Below are 12,823 nucleotides of genomic sequence, written 5' to 3' on the forward strand. Positions count from 1 at the left end.
TATATGTGACATTTTGGACAAATGAGAAAAATGGGGGTGGGTGGGTATGGGTGTCTTAGATTTTAAAAAGTGAAAATGAGTACTTTACATATTTCTTTTTTAATTTTTTTTCTTTTATTGATTCTAGAGAAAGGGGAAGGGAGGAAGAGAGAGAGAGAGAGAGAGAAACATCAATGTGAGAGAGAAACAGCGATCAGTCACCTCTTGAACAAACCCCAACTGGGGACCAAGCCTGCAACCCAGGCAAGCACCCTGACCGGGAATCGAACTAGCGACCTTTTAGTTCACTGGACGACAATCAACCAACTGAGCTAAAGTGGCCAGAGTTGAATCTTATTTCTTAAAATTGACATCCCAAAGGCAAAACTTTTCAGGGACCATCTTAGAATCTGTTTACCAAGTCTTTGAGATCACTGAGAGTATTTTGTACTTACCATACATCTCCAGTCAGGCCAACCACATTTCTAGTGCTCAATAGCCATCAACTAGTAGCTACCATATTGGACAGCACTACTCTGGAACAACTAAACCCAGAGATCTGGGAATCACAGGGTACCAAACACTGATATAAGCAATCATGCATTTGTGTAGAAAATTCAAGCTCAAAAGGATTGGAAGCCTAAAGGTATACAAGCTTAAGAAAACGTTATTTACTAGGTAAAGAATTTATTACCTTCATTTAAAATACATTTTAAGTGTCATTTAAAATCTGGATCCTCAAAACAAATAGAGGTTGGAAATAAGTTTTGCATTTGTTTTTATTTCATGCTTGCTCTGCCTTATTGGGCAAGTGCTACAGGCTGAGAGAGAGTTAGAGACAATTTACAGAAGGGTTAGGTGACCATAATATCAAAGGGCTCCCAGGAAGATATCTTGGTAAGTAATCTTATATTCTTCCCCTGGATTCCTAGCAGGACCACTTTAGCCAGTAAACACAAAAAATTGATCCCTTCCTTGCATATTTTACCAGAAACACAAGGTTCAGGGGAGGGATGAAGATGGGGGTATCTTGCAAGCAGTTCTCCAGTTTCTCACTTGACCGCTACACGAGGGACCCCTGCATAAAGAGGGTCTGATCCCTGTTAAATTAATTAAGCGAGGAGGCCTTTAGACTGCATCGATTCTGAAGCCTTGTGATCAAGCCAAAACCTAAGCTTGCAAATGCCCCCGGGGTCATGGAACTAAAGTCTAAGGATAGTTAAGCACAAACAGCCAACTGGGCTTTTCCAAATAAGACAGGCGTTGAAGCTATAGCCAATCAAACAATTTCCTTGCTTTGCTAATGCATCTGTTCTGTAAAAGTCTTAACCCTAGCTCCCGTCTGTGGAGCTCACCTAACAGCTTCCGGTTTGCAGTTGCCCACCTGGAACAGTGCTTGCTCAAATAAACTCTTCACAGTTTTAATGTACCTCAGTTTATCGCATAACACCACTGAGCGTAAGCTGGCATTCTGGAGAGGAGTCTGCAGAGGGACTGTTTCTTTACTAACCCTGGACATCCCACATGCAAGCCAATGGGCTCGCTCCAGCTCCTCCCAGCTCCCCCAGCACCACACAGCCCTCAGTTCAAACATTTATTATGTGTGCAAATGTGCACAAGTTTGGGCTCACAGGATATGTTCATGTATCTGTTCTTGTGCCTTCCTCCTCACCTCTCCAAGGACAACCAGAAACCTAGCCCAATTTCTTGGAATTTCCAGTCCTACTTCCCCACCTGTCTCCTCGATGTTTCTCTCTGAATACACCCCTTTCGTATTCAGCTCAACATACCTAACCACCTTACAACAAATTTTAAGCACCTTGCCTTGGCCTATCTGCCTCAGCAGGGGCTCAGAGCAAGGGCTTCATTCTGCAGAGTGAAGCTGAGGGGCATCAAAAGCACTGCAGGGGCACTGTCCACGTCTGGGCTGTTTATACACAGAAAGTGAAGTTCAGTCTTCTCACTGTGCATAATCATATATGCAGGCAAGAATTAATCAGAGTTTCTTTTCTCCTTCTGTGTCCTAGAAAGCCCTTGGCTCTGGCATGGCCAGTACTTCCTTTAGAGTGCCCTAGTGTAGCCTAGGTAACCCCTCCCCAATCCCACCATAAGGCTGTAGGGTGTTAAACAAAATTCAACTGAGTGAATTTAAAAGGTCTTATTGATTTTATTTTAAGTATTCATGAATTGGGCAGCAGTGCCTCTAGCACATAGAAAGGTGCTCTGAAGAACTGTACAAATGAAAATCTTTTAAGGCAAAAGGGGGTGGACAAAGGAAGTTTCTAACAACGAGTGGAGTGTTTCAGGAGAGGTCAGCTTCCTATGAGAGATGAAAGGGGTCTTCTTTTGGGTGGACTAGGGATTACGTCACCAGTGCTGACCAGGTAATTCAAGATTGACTGGTTAAAGGTTGCATTCCTGACACTGAAATTAGGTGAGGCATTAAGTCTTGGTGACATGGGCTTACCCCCAGCAACTTCACTGCGGGCCTATTGTTTCTTTTTTTAACAAGGGACATCCAAGTCCTTCCAAAATGGAATAAAAAAACTCCTTAGTCATGGATCCCCCAGTGGCCATAACTGGTAGGATGAAAATTGTCCTTCTAAATCTTTTTTTTATCCTCACCCCAGGACATACTTTTGATTTTAGAGGGGAAGGGAGGGAGAAAGAGAGGCAGAGAAACACCTATACGAGAACATCATAACCCACACCAACTGGGGACCAAACCTGCAACCTAGGTGTGTAGCCTGACCAGGAATTGAACCCGCAACCTTTCAGTTTACAGGACGAAGCTCCAACCAACTGAGCCACACTGGCCAGGGCTCATCTCCCAGTCTTTATCAGTGACTCACATTGGGATGAAATATATGACTCATAAAATGTAAATTGGAACCAGGGTAGAGAAATGATAGTGCCTCATTCGATTTTATGTGACGAGGAGGTAACGGGAAACATAGTGTGCTTATAAAAATGTCCTCGCTCATCAAATTCTTGTAGTAGAAAGAATAACATCATTTTTTAAATTGTGTCATTCAAAGAGTATTGCGACTGTTGATATCATCATTCTCCCCCACTAATCCATGTTTTACCAAAGAATTCTAACAGGCTATGATTTTATTTATCATCTAGATCGAAGGTAACAGATTTGTAAGAAATAAAACTCCAGACCCAGAGTGTTAGAGACTGAATGTGTCTCCCCAAAAACTCACATTGTAGGAGACGAGAAATATTTGTTCTAAGTTTCTGGCTGAGGCTCCCCCAACAAAAGACAGATTAACAAGAAAAAAACGAAAAGAAAAATTTTAATAATATGTATACTTCATGTACACATGGGAAATACCCAGGGAAAAATCAGTAACTTTCAAGGAGATGGCTTAGAATTCAGGTTTAAATACCATCTTCAACTAAATTAAAAAAACAAAAGCAAAAACAGGGTGGGTGTGGGGGAGACGTTCTCCTCTGATAAGAGGCTCCTGTGATTTAAGAGGCAGGCAGTCTTCTCTTTCTGGAATAGGACAGAGACCCCCTTACAAATGGAGATTTTCTTTATAAATGCAGATTTCCCTTACAAAAAGCTAACTTGTCTGTTTTCAGCGTTCCTTCTGTGTCTGCTGTTTCCCAAAATAATCCTTATGCCAAAGAGGCATATTTTGGAATGGCCTGTCCCTCCATCCTCCGCTAAGCTGAAACCTAGCCCCAAGGTGAAAGGATCTGGAGGTGGGCCTTGGCAGATGTTTAGGTGATTAGGGATTCATTCCCTTATAAAGGAGACCCCACAGAGTTCCCACATCCCTTCTGCTTTTGTGAGGACACAGTGAAAAGTGGGCTGTGTAGGACCCAGGAAGCAGGCCTCCCCCATACCGAATCTGCTGGCATCCTGATCTTGGATTTCTGAAACTGTAAGCAGTAAATGTGTTGTTTATAAGCCACCAGTCCATTGTATGCTGTTTTAGAACCACGAATGGACTGAGACACAGGTATGGGCATATCCTGGCCTGTCCTTAGACTGAGGTTAGAGGACGCCCTCTCCCGTGCCCTTGTACGTGCGCCTCTAGGACACAACTGCTCTGTGACTAACAGGCCCGAGGGAAACACTTATCCACATCTCCTACCCTTTGTCCTCAAAACAAAAGGCACCTGAGTACAAATGCCAGGATGGTTGGTGGGTTGTACCACTGCCAAATTCGAAGATGGTCATTGCTGTGGGTTTTGGGAAAGACGAGGGGTTTCTCTTACTTAAGAGAAAAAAGGAATAAATTAATTTGTCAATTCTTCTGAGTTATAGTGAATACAGTAGCTTCTTGCATGACACATTATAATTCCCCAGGGTGCTGAAGGCCCATTTTCTTGCTTCTTCATGTTCTAATTTGAGATTCTGGAGGTTCTCATGTCTTAGGGTGATATTCAACACAATTGCCCAGGAATATCTTTCAATATTAAATATAAATTTTCATTCTCATGAGTTTGTTGTAACGGGCATGAAGCATGATACCAATTATTCACACTGGAAATGAAATGGACATTGAACACAAGAATTTAAATTGCTTTGTTTTTACCAAACTGTTTTATAGTCATTAAATTAAATTTTTTAAAAATAAATTTAGCCCTGACTGGTGTGGCTCAGTTGGTTGGGCATTGTTCTGCAAAGCAAAAGGTTGCTGGTTCAATTAGTAGCCAGGGCCCTGCTTGGGTTGTGGGTTCGGTTCCCAGTCTGGGCATATGGGAGAGGAAACCAGTCAATGTTTCTTTCCCTCTCTTTCTTCCTTCTTTCTCCTCTCTCCAAAAATAAATAAATAAAATCTAAAATAAATAAATAAAAATAAATGTAAAATGTAAGCTTTAAAGAATTTTTATTAAAGTGATCTTTGTTAATAATTTGCTCTTTACATTTTAATTTTAGTATATTATTTTGAATATTTTAGAAGAAAAATATTTTTTGAAATATATATTAAATAATGTATATTTTTCTATTGTTTGTATTTATTTTAATATACATTTTAATAAAACCTACTCAAATAACATTTCTCCTTTTAATCTTAGATCATTGCTAAAAATCTTGATAAGAACAGTGATTCTTGCTGAAATGAAAGAAAAATAGATTTACAGAAACATTTATAAATTATGTAAGTCATTTTTAATCTCACCTCAAAATCAATACCAATCAACAGAACACTCAGATATATATGCAACAATAATTAGATTTAGTAATATTTACCAACTTTCTGTCATATAAAAATCAGGGTTTTAACTTGTTTTATTTTTTGTCATTATGAAGGTATGTTTATCAATGTAGGAGGATAAAGCACATTTATTTAACAGTTGTTCGCTGGAATTACAGCTCTTTTTTTTTTAATTTAATTTTTATTGTTATTTAATTACAGTTGTATGCCTTTTCTCCCATCCCTCCACCCCACCCCAGCTGAACCCACCTCCCTTCCCCACCTCCCCCCTCCCCTCCCCCCCCGATTTTGTCCATGTGTCCTTTATAATAGTTTCTGCAATCCCCTCTTCCCACTGTCCCCACCCCACTCCACCCTGGCCACTGCTAGACTGTCCCCAACCTCAATGTCTGAATTACAGCTCTTAAAAACTTAGACACTTGGCCCCGGCTGGTGTGGCTCAGTAGATTGAGTGCCAGCCTGTGAACCCAAAGATTGTAGGTTCAATCCCCAGTCAGGGCACATGCCTGGGTACAGGCCAGGTCCCCAGGTGGGGGCATGTGAGAGGTGATCGGTTGATGTATCTCTTGCCCATCGATGTTTCTCTCCCTCTTTCTCCCTCTCTTACCCTTTCTCTAAAAACAAATAAACAAAATCTAAAAAAAACTTAGACTCTTGGACTCTGCCTCCATTTGTGTGCTCAGCCTGCATGTCAGTGGCCTAGAATGAATTAGTCGCCTGTTATCAATCCCTGAGAATTAAGAGCAATATCTGCCTGGCACATTTACTCACAACTGGAATCCCTGCAGTCATTCAGAAATAAGAGATGCCCTTTTAAAAATGAAGCTATTCCTGAAAACTGTCCATTTATAATGCTGTCTTATGATAGTATGCTTTGGACAGTAATGGATAGGCCAGAGATGTCCTTTATAAAGTTATATGCAAAAAGGTCATATATCACAAAGGAGAAAGAAAAATTCAGCAGGAGAAAGAAAGCAGATAAATTATAGTAGACATTTTAACTGTTGTTGAAAAGATCATATCAATGAGCCTGTGATAGATAAGAGGGTGAGATTTTGTCAGACTTAATAGCCAGGAAAATGAGAAGAGGAATCAGTTACTCCTAGAGACTTAGAAATACGCTGATGAGGAGCCAGTAAGAAGCAGCAACTTGTTAAGAGAAAAGAGGAGCCAACACACAAGGAAAAGGGCAGGAACCAGGTTTGTCGAACACACACCATGTGCCAGGCCCAGTGCCAAACACATAACTTGATACCTTCAACTACATGAAGCACCCGAGTTTCCAACAGGATTTAATACGTGAAAGCTGAGGGAGGGAGACTACTTAACTGCTGATGCGTAGAGGGCAAAATTCAAACTTGTTAATAAGGCTCCCACCACCTGACCCCGGTCTCCCCCCACCCAGCTCATTGTACTTTTCACTGACCCCAGCACAGCAGCCATTTCATACCTCCGTACCTTTTACCCCCACCCGCTGTTCGTGTGGCTGGGGTGCCTTGGTCCACTGGCAGACTCCTACCCAACCTTCAGGCCTCAGCTCAAATGTCACCTCTGTGAAGTCTAACCAAATTCTGCTCAGCCGGCAAGTTTTTCCTCTTTCTGCTTCCACAAAACTCTCCATATCCTTATACATATTAAAACATCATTTTGCATTATAATGAACTGTTCTGGTGTCCAGCTCCTCATTCAGTAGCCCTTCATGGGCAGTGCAGTATTCCAGCACCTACACTATGCCTGGAACATAGTAGCAATGTAATAAATGCACATCGACTAAAAGAATAATGGCATGAATGATGTACACAGACACTATTCACAGACATATGAATGACATATAAACAACAGACATGTAAGCAACCAGCTAGGCTACCGCAGTGTACGTTACTTTCGTCTTAGTTCAGTCTGCTGGATAAGATCTGGGCGTGACCCTCCTTGGCACTGTCGGAGGCACTGAGACATAGAAACAAGTGGATGATTCAAATGACATAAGATGTGTCAACATATAACATGACAACAACAGATCACCTGAAAGTAGTGCATCCAAGAACCTTCTACAGTGACGGAACTCTTATTCTATTTTATTCTATTTATTTTATTATTGCATTTTCTGATATAGTAGCCACTAGCCACATGCACCTAGCTACCAAGCACTTGAAATGCGGTTAGGTGCAAATGAGGAACTAGACTTTTTTAAATTTTAATTAATTAAAGGTTACCTCCTGTGGCCAGTTGCTACTAGATTGGACAGCACAGCTCTAGACAATAGTTAACCCACAACGTAAGGAAGTCCTACCACATTGTAAGTTTTCTATACAAAAAAAAACCTCAGCCACTGACAAGCTGAGTAGTCTTAAGAACTTCCTTAACCTTTCTGTTTCTCATTTTATTCACCTGTAAACCTAGCAAGTGGGACTAGATGATAAAAGATGACTGACAGCTCAAAGCTCCGTGAATGTGTGTAACTTTGGGCTCAGCTCACTTCACCACAGAGTCCTCTGGTGGGAGAGCTGAAGGGACCCCCCCCTTTACCGCTTCCCAGAGTGGGAAGGCAGACATACACTAATAATGCACCCGTGGGGAGTCCAGGGGTTTCCTCCAGAGAATTATATATGATAAGTTCATTTTAACTCAAGAGCCAGAGAATCACACCGAAAACAGCTAAGGTCAGGGGAAGTCCTACATTCTAAATCTCAAAAGGGCATGGGAAGTGTGTCTCTCACTAGTTAAAGCAATGCATCCTCAGGCCCTTTCAGTGCTTGGGGCTGGCGCAGTCTGGGGTAGCTTCCTGTGTTGGGAGTAAATCACTCGGCTTCTTTGTCTTAGGATATTTTGTGCCTATAGAGAGTGAGGCCTGTAAAGTCAGCTGGGCTTATAATCAGGTTTACTAAGCCTAATTTTCTCATTTTCACCTGTGGGGGAACAAAACACTTTGCAATTCCTGAACTTCCAGGAGAGAAAATGCTAAATCCCCTTCCAAGTTTCTCTGAGTCAACTGGGTTCATGTTTGCATAACTTGGAAAGACCTATCCATTCCTTAAAGGGGTAAGAGAAAGAGAGAGGAAGAGAGGGAGACACAGAGGAAAGAGAGAAAGAAAGAGGGGAGAGAGGGAGGCGGGAGGAGGAGGAAGGGAAGGGGGAGGGGAGGAGGAAGAAAGAGGAAGACAGCAGCGGTTGCTCAAGACCAGTGGTTCCCAAACTGAGTGTGCATATGAGTCACCTGAGGGCCTGTTAACCTAGGTTGCTGGGCCCTACTCCAGAGTTTCCGACCTGGCAGGTCAGGAACAGGACCCCAGTTTGCGCATCTCTAAGTTTGCAAGTGACGCAAATGCAGACCATGATCCTGGCTTCAGACTCTGAGAACCACTGCTCCAGGTCAGTGATTGCTGCGCCCTCTGCTACTTTTCTTGCAGTTCCGTACGGGATTGGAGTCAGTTCCTGAAAATGAAAAGACGTATGAGAGTGTGTGCTTACAGAGAGGAGGCTTAGTAATATGCTTCCCCTGTCCTCCCCCTGGAGGTCAGCACTGCAAACTGGATGTGTGGTGGCTGCTGCCAGTGACATGGTCCAGCGGGGATGTCTGGAAGACCTTCCTTCCAGTTGCTTCCGGTCACCTGGCCAGCACCCCTGGCTGGAGAGCACGCTGGCTGAGAGAACAGCTGCGCACAGAGGGGCAGGTTTTCCCCCGGAGGGTCACAGCCCCCTGGCAGGATACTCGGTCACTGCCATAACTTGTTGAAGACCATTCTGCAAAACATTACCATTTCCTACCAAGAAGAAGAGAATCTACAAATATGTAGTAAGCACTTTTGACAAAGGTCTGTCTTGGTCATTTATGAGAGAAAAGTTTATATTCTCGTGGAGAGGCCATAGATAAGGATGACTGAAGTATCCAATTCATTAAAGAGTGTTTGAGGGATACTCTGCCTGTCGGCAAAGATCCAGAGCTCCTCTTTTTTATTTTTGTAAGCTAACATTGATATATTCCATAGCACATGCTATGCACTGTTCTAAGTACTTACTAACTCAGTTAATTCTCACTATCCTTTAGGATAGATAATTATCCCTATTTTACAGTTGAGAAAACTGAGGCATAAAGGTTAAATGACATGGGCAAAGTCACACTGCTAATGAGTAGTAAAACCAAGATTCAAACCCAAGATATCTGGCTTCAGAATTCATGCTCACTACCATTCCATAGAATTTTGGTGGTGGGTTTTTTTTTTCATCCATTTACTCATTTGTCTGGAGAAAGATTACAGACAAGAATGGAATACTGGTGTGGATAGGCCAGTATATACATGTCCCAAGAGGAGAGTCTAGTTGAGAAACAGCCTCAAAATATCAGTTGCTGGGTGAAAATAAAGTCAAGGTTAAGTGAACTGGAAGAACTCAGTGGACCTTGAGAGCCGGCCTCATGCCCCAGCTCCTCTCACTGAATGGACAGGAAATCTTGTGTTGACCCACCAGCCAGTGCTGAAGACATAGCCAACCACTTAACCTGGCTCCTTCCTGAATTTCTTTCGAACAAGCACTTATTCTGCCACTGGCACATGCAGAGCACATTGTAGATACTAGGCAGTAGGGGTAGGAAAAGAGGAATAAAACATGGTTTTCACCCTCTAGGAGCAGACAACCTAGAAGTGGGTAGAGAGGGAAACAGCCAGTTGTAATTTACAATTTATCTTATATTAGTGACAATTTCGGCTGCTGGATGAGATTTGTGAGGGCTGCCTTTCTATTTTGACAACATCCTTGATGGAGACATGGAAAATAGCTCTTATTTATCTGTGCCAGGCAGCGTGATAAGCATGTTACGCAGGCAGGGTTTCCAGATAAAATAGAAACCACTCAGTCAAATTTCAGCGCACATGTCCATTGCAATATTTGGACATACTTATACTAAAAAAGTATTTGTTCATCTGAAATTCAAATTTAATTGGGCATGCTGTTCTTTTATTTGCTAAATCTTGTAGCCCCAAACACAGGCTGTCTTTAATGCTCACATGAATTCTTTGAGGTAGGCACTATTATTATCACAATTTCACAGATCCAGAAACTAAGACATAGTCAAATTAAGTAACTTGTCCAAAGTCATGCATCAGAAACCAAATTCTTAGGCTCCTTTGTTCCCACCAATGGCCAATATTGTGCTTTTATGTTGAAAACTACCGTGACCTGTCTCACTGAATCTTGTTTTCTGAATTTGTCCTCAAATTACCAGAGGATACCCCCCATTTACTGACCAATATGCAAAGCTCTGGGTCCTAATTTTCAGAGTTAAAAAGGAGATTTAAGTATTACATCAACAAAGGGTAGAACTAGCACTCAGTATGGCAAACGTCTGATCTGCGATTTCTAAGAGTGTGTTCTTTTGCGGTAACACACATACAAAGGGGAGGGACAGCAAGGCCAGATGCTGGAACCCCGTGACGGCAGAGAGCGGCAACTCAGCAATAAGGCCGCTCTGGGGGCCAGACGGTGTGAACAGCATGTAAGTCTGCACACTGATTATCCGAACAGCAGTAGTCTTGGTTTGTCATGTGATCACTAAGACTGCCTGACACCGAGGAAGTACATTTAACTCGATTCTTTGTGGTATTGATTCATTCTGCACTTCCTCTCCCCATATCAATCATTTTTTTTCCCAACTGGTTTTAAAAGAAAAAGAGCTCATCTAATATGTGCCAAGCATTTGAAATGCCACTGGTCTTCCTTTAGACTCAAAACAAAGAGAAGGCTTATTTCCTGATCAGACTTACAGGCTTATCCAAAGGTCAATATTAAATTAGTAAGTAGCTTTGAACTTTACGGTTTACCAACATATGATACAATTGCTTATGGTGGCTCTTTAATTTCCTCCAAATGTTTCCCTTAGCAGAAAAGACAGTTTTCATGACCATGCCATAGGATTTGTTTCCATTCAAACTTTCAAATATACAGGGTTGAGCCATATGAAGCTGTTACCCTTATAGGTTAAAAATTGGTCAAATATCAGCAACATCATATGATTCAACTTAATATAAATACACATGATGTACCTGCCATGTGCAACAACATGGATGGACCTAGAGACACTACACTGACATAAGTCAGATACAGAAAGATTTTCTTAATAAAAAACAAAACCGCATGATCTTGTTAATGGATAGGGACCTTGATAATGGAGGAGGTGGTCTGCCTCGGGCCGGCTTGTAGTGTATGGGTTCTTCATGCAGAAGAGAGATTTTACAACATGAGTCTAGGTGATTTTGAGAGTGTGTTTATTAAAGCTGGAACACTGAGCCCTGGCTGACACGGCTCACTAAGCACTGGGCTGTGAACTGAAAGGTTTCTGGTTCAGTTCCCGGTCAGGGCAAATGCCTTGATTGCCAGCCAGTCCCCGGCTGGGGGCATGCAAGAGGCAACCAGTCCATGTCTCTGACATTGATACTTCTCTCCTTTATGGAAAAAAAGAAAAAGCCGGAACAGTGGAACAGAGGGAGGGCTTAAGGCTGCAGAAGTCACAGGAGAGAGCCTAGGCGGGGCTGCTTTGGCTCTTAAACATTATTTAAGAAGGGAAAGAAGGGAGCTTAGGAGGCTGTTGTCAGCTAACTGGAATGTCACAGAAAAGAGGGCCTCAGAGACAGGTTCAAGGAGTTAGCCTGGGACAAGCTACTGCCGCCCATTGCTCTCCTGGTTGCAAGTCTCATGGGGACCCTTAGAGTTTAGGAGATGAATGCCTGAGAGGGAAGAAGAGAGGGGCAATGTGGTCATGCTCCTGGAAAGGAGAACAAGAGCTGGATCCTCCATCTTGACAGTTGTAAAGGCTGGGAGTTTAGGGGAGGTCTTAGGGGAGGAACTTAGTAGAATATTCATCAGGCTTTATGCTGATGCTCCAAAAATGAGATTTATTCCCTTAACATTATCTGTCCTTGGTGTGGTTGAACAATGCTACTAATTAGATTTCTGCTATTTATCTCCCTGAGCAAGGTGATTTAAGATATTTGCCCTCTGGTTGGGGAAGTTAAGTGTCCTTGGTCAGGGAAGATAGGATTTTGTGATTTACTGTCTCAGTTTCTCTACTCACCTTCCTGGCTTACTAGCCTGTCTCAATCTCACCTATATGTGGAAGGTAAAAAAGCCAAATGCATAGAAATGGAGAGTAGCCCCGCGTTTCCCAGGAGGGGATGGGGTGGGGGGATGTGCAGGTGTTGGTGGAAGGGTACAAAGTTGCAGTTATGTAGGGCGAGAAGCCCGAAGATACAAGGTGCAGCATGACGACCCTGTGCCCAATGCTGGAAATTCACCGAGGAAGTCAGGTGCTTTCACTGCGCACACGAACATAATACACGGCAGGAGACGGCATGATTGTGGCAATCATTTCACCATATCTGTCTATATTTCACTGCATATCTCAAACCATCTCATTGTACACCTGAAGTACACGCACTCTTTGTTAGAAATAAAATTTTAATTATAAGAATACAGATGACATATAAATCAATGCAACCATCCTTTATTCTTTCTGGTCATTGTAACAATGATGACAAAAAACATTTCTTTAAAAGTTCCTGCTTATCTGTATAATAGGCACCCAAATATGGACCCTAGAAATTGTGAGATAGCAGAAAATAAATAGTGGCAGGGGGAGTGTTTATGGAAAATTAGGACAAATTACAGATTCAGAG

This window comes from Desmodus rotundus, chromosome 11 (assembly GCF_022682495.2).
Source record: "Desmodus rotundus isolate HL8 chromosome 11, HLdesRot8A.1, whole genome shotgun sequence".
NCBI classification, from domain to species: domain Eukaryota; kingdom Metazoa; phylum Chordata; class Mammalia; order Chiroptera; family Phyllostomidae; genus Desmodus; species Desmodus rotundus.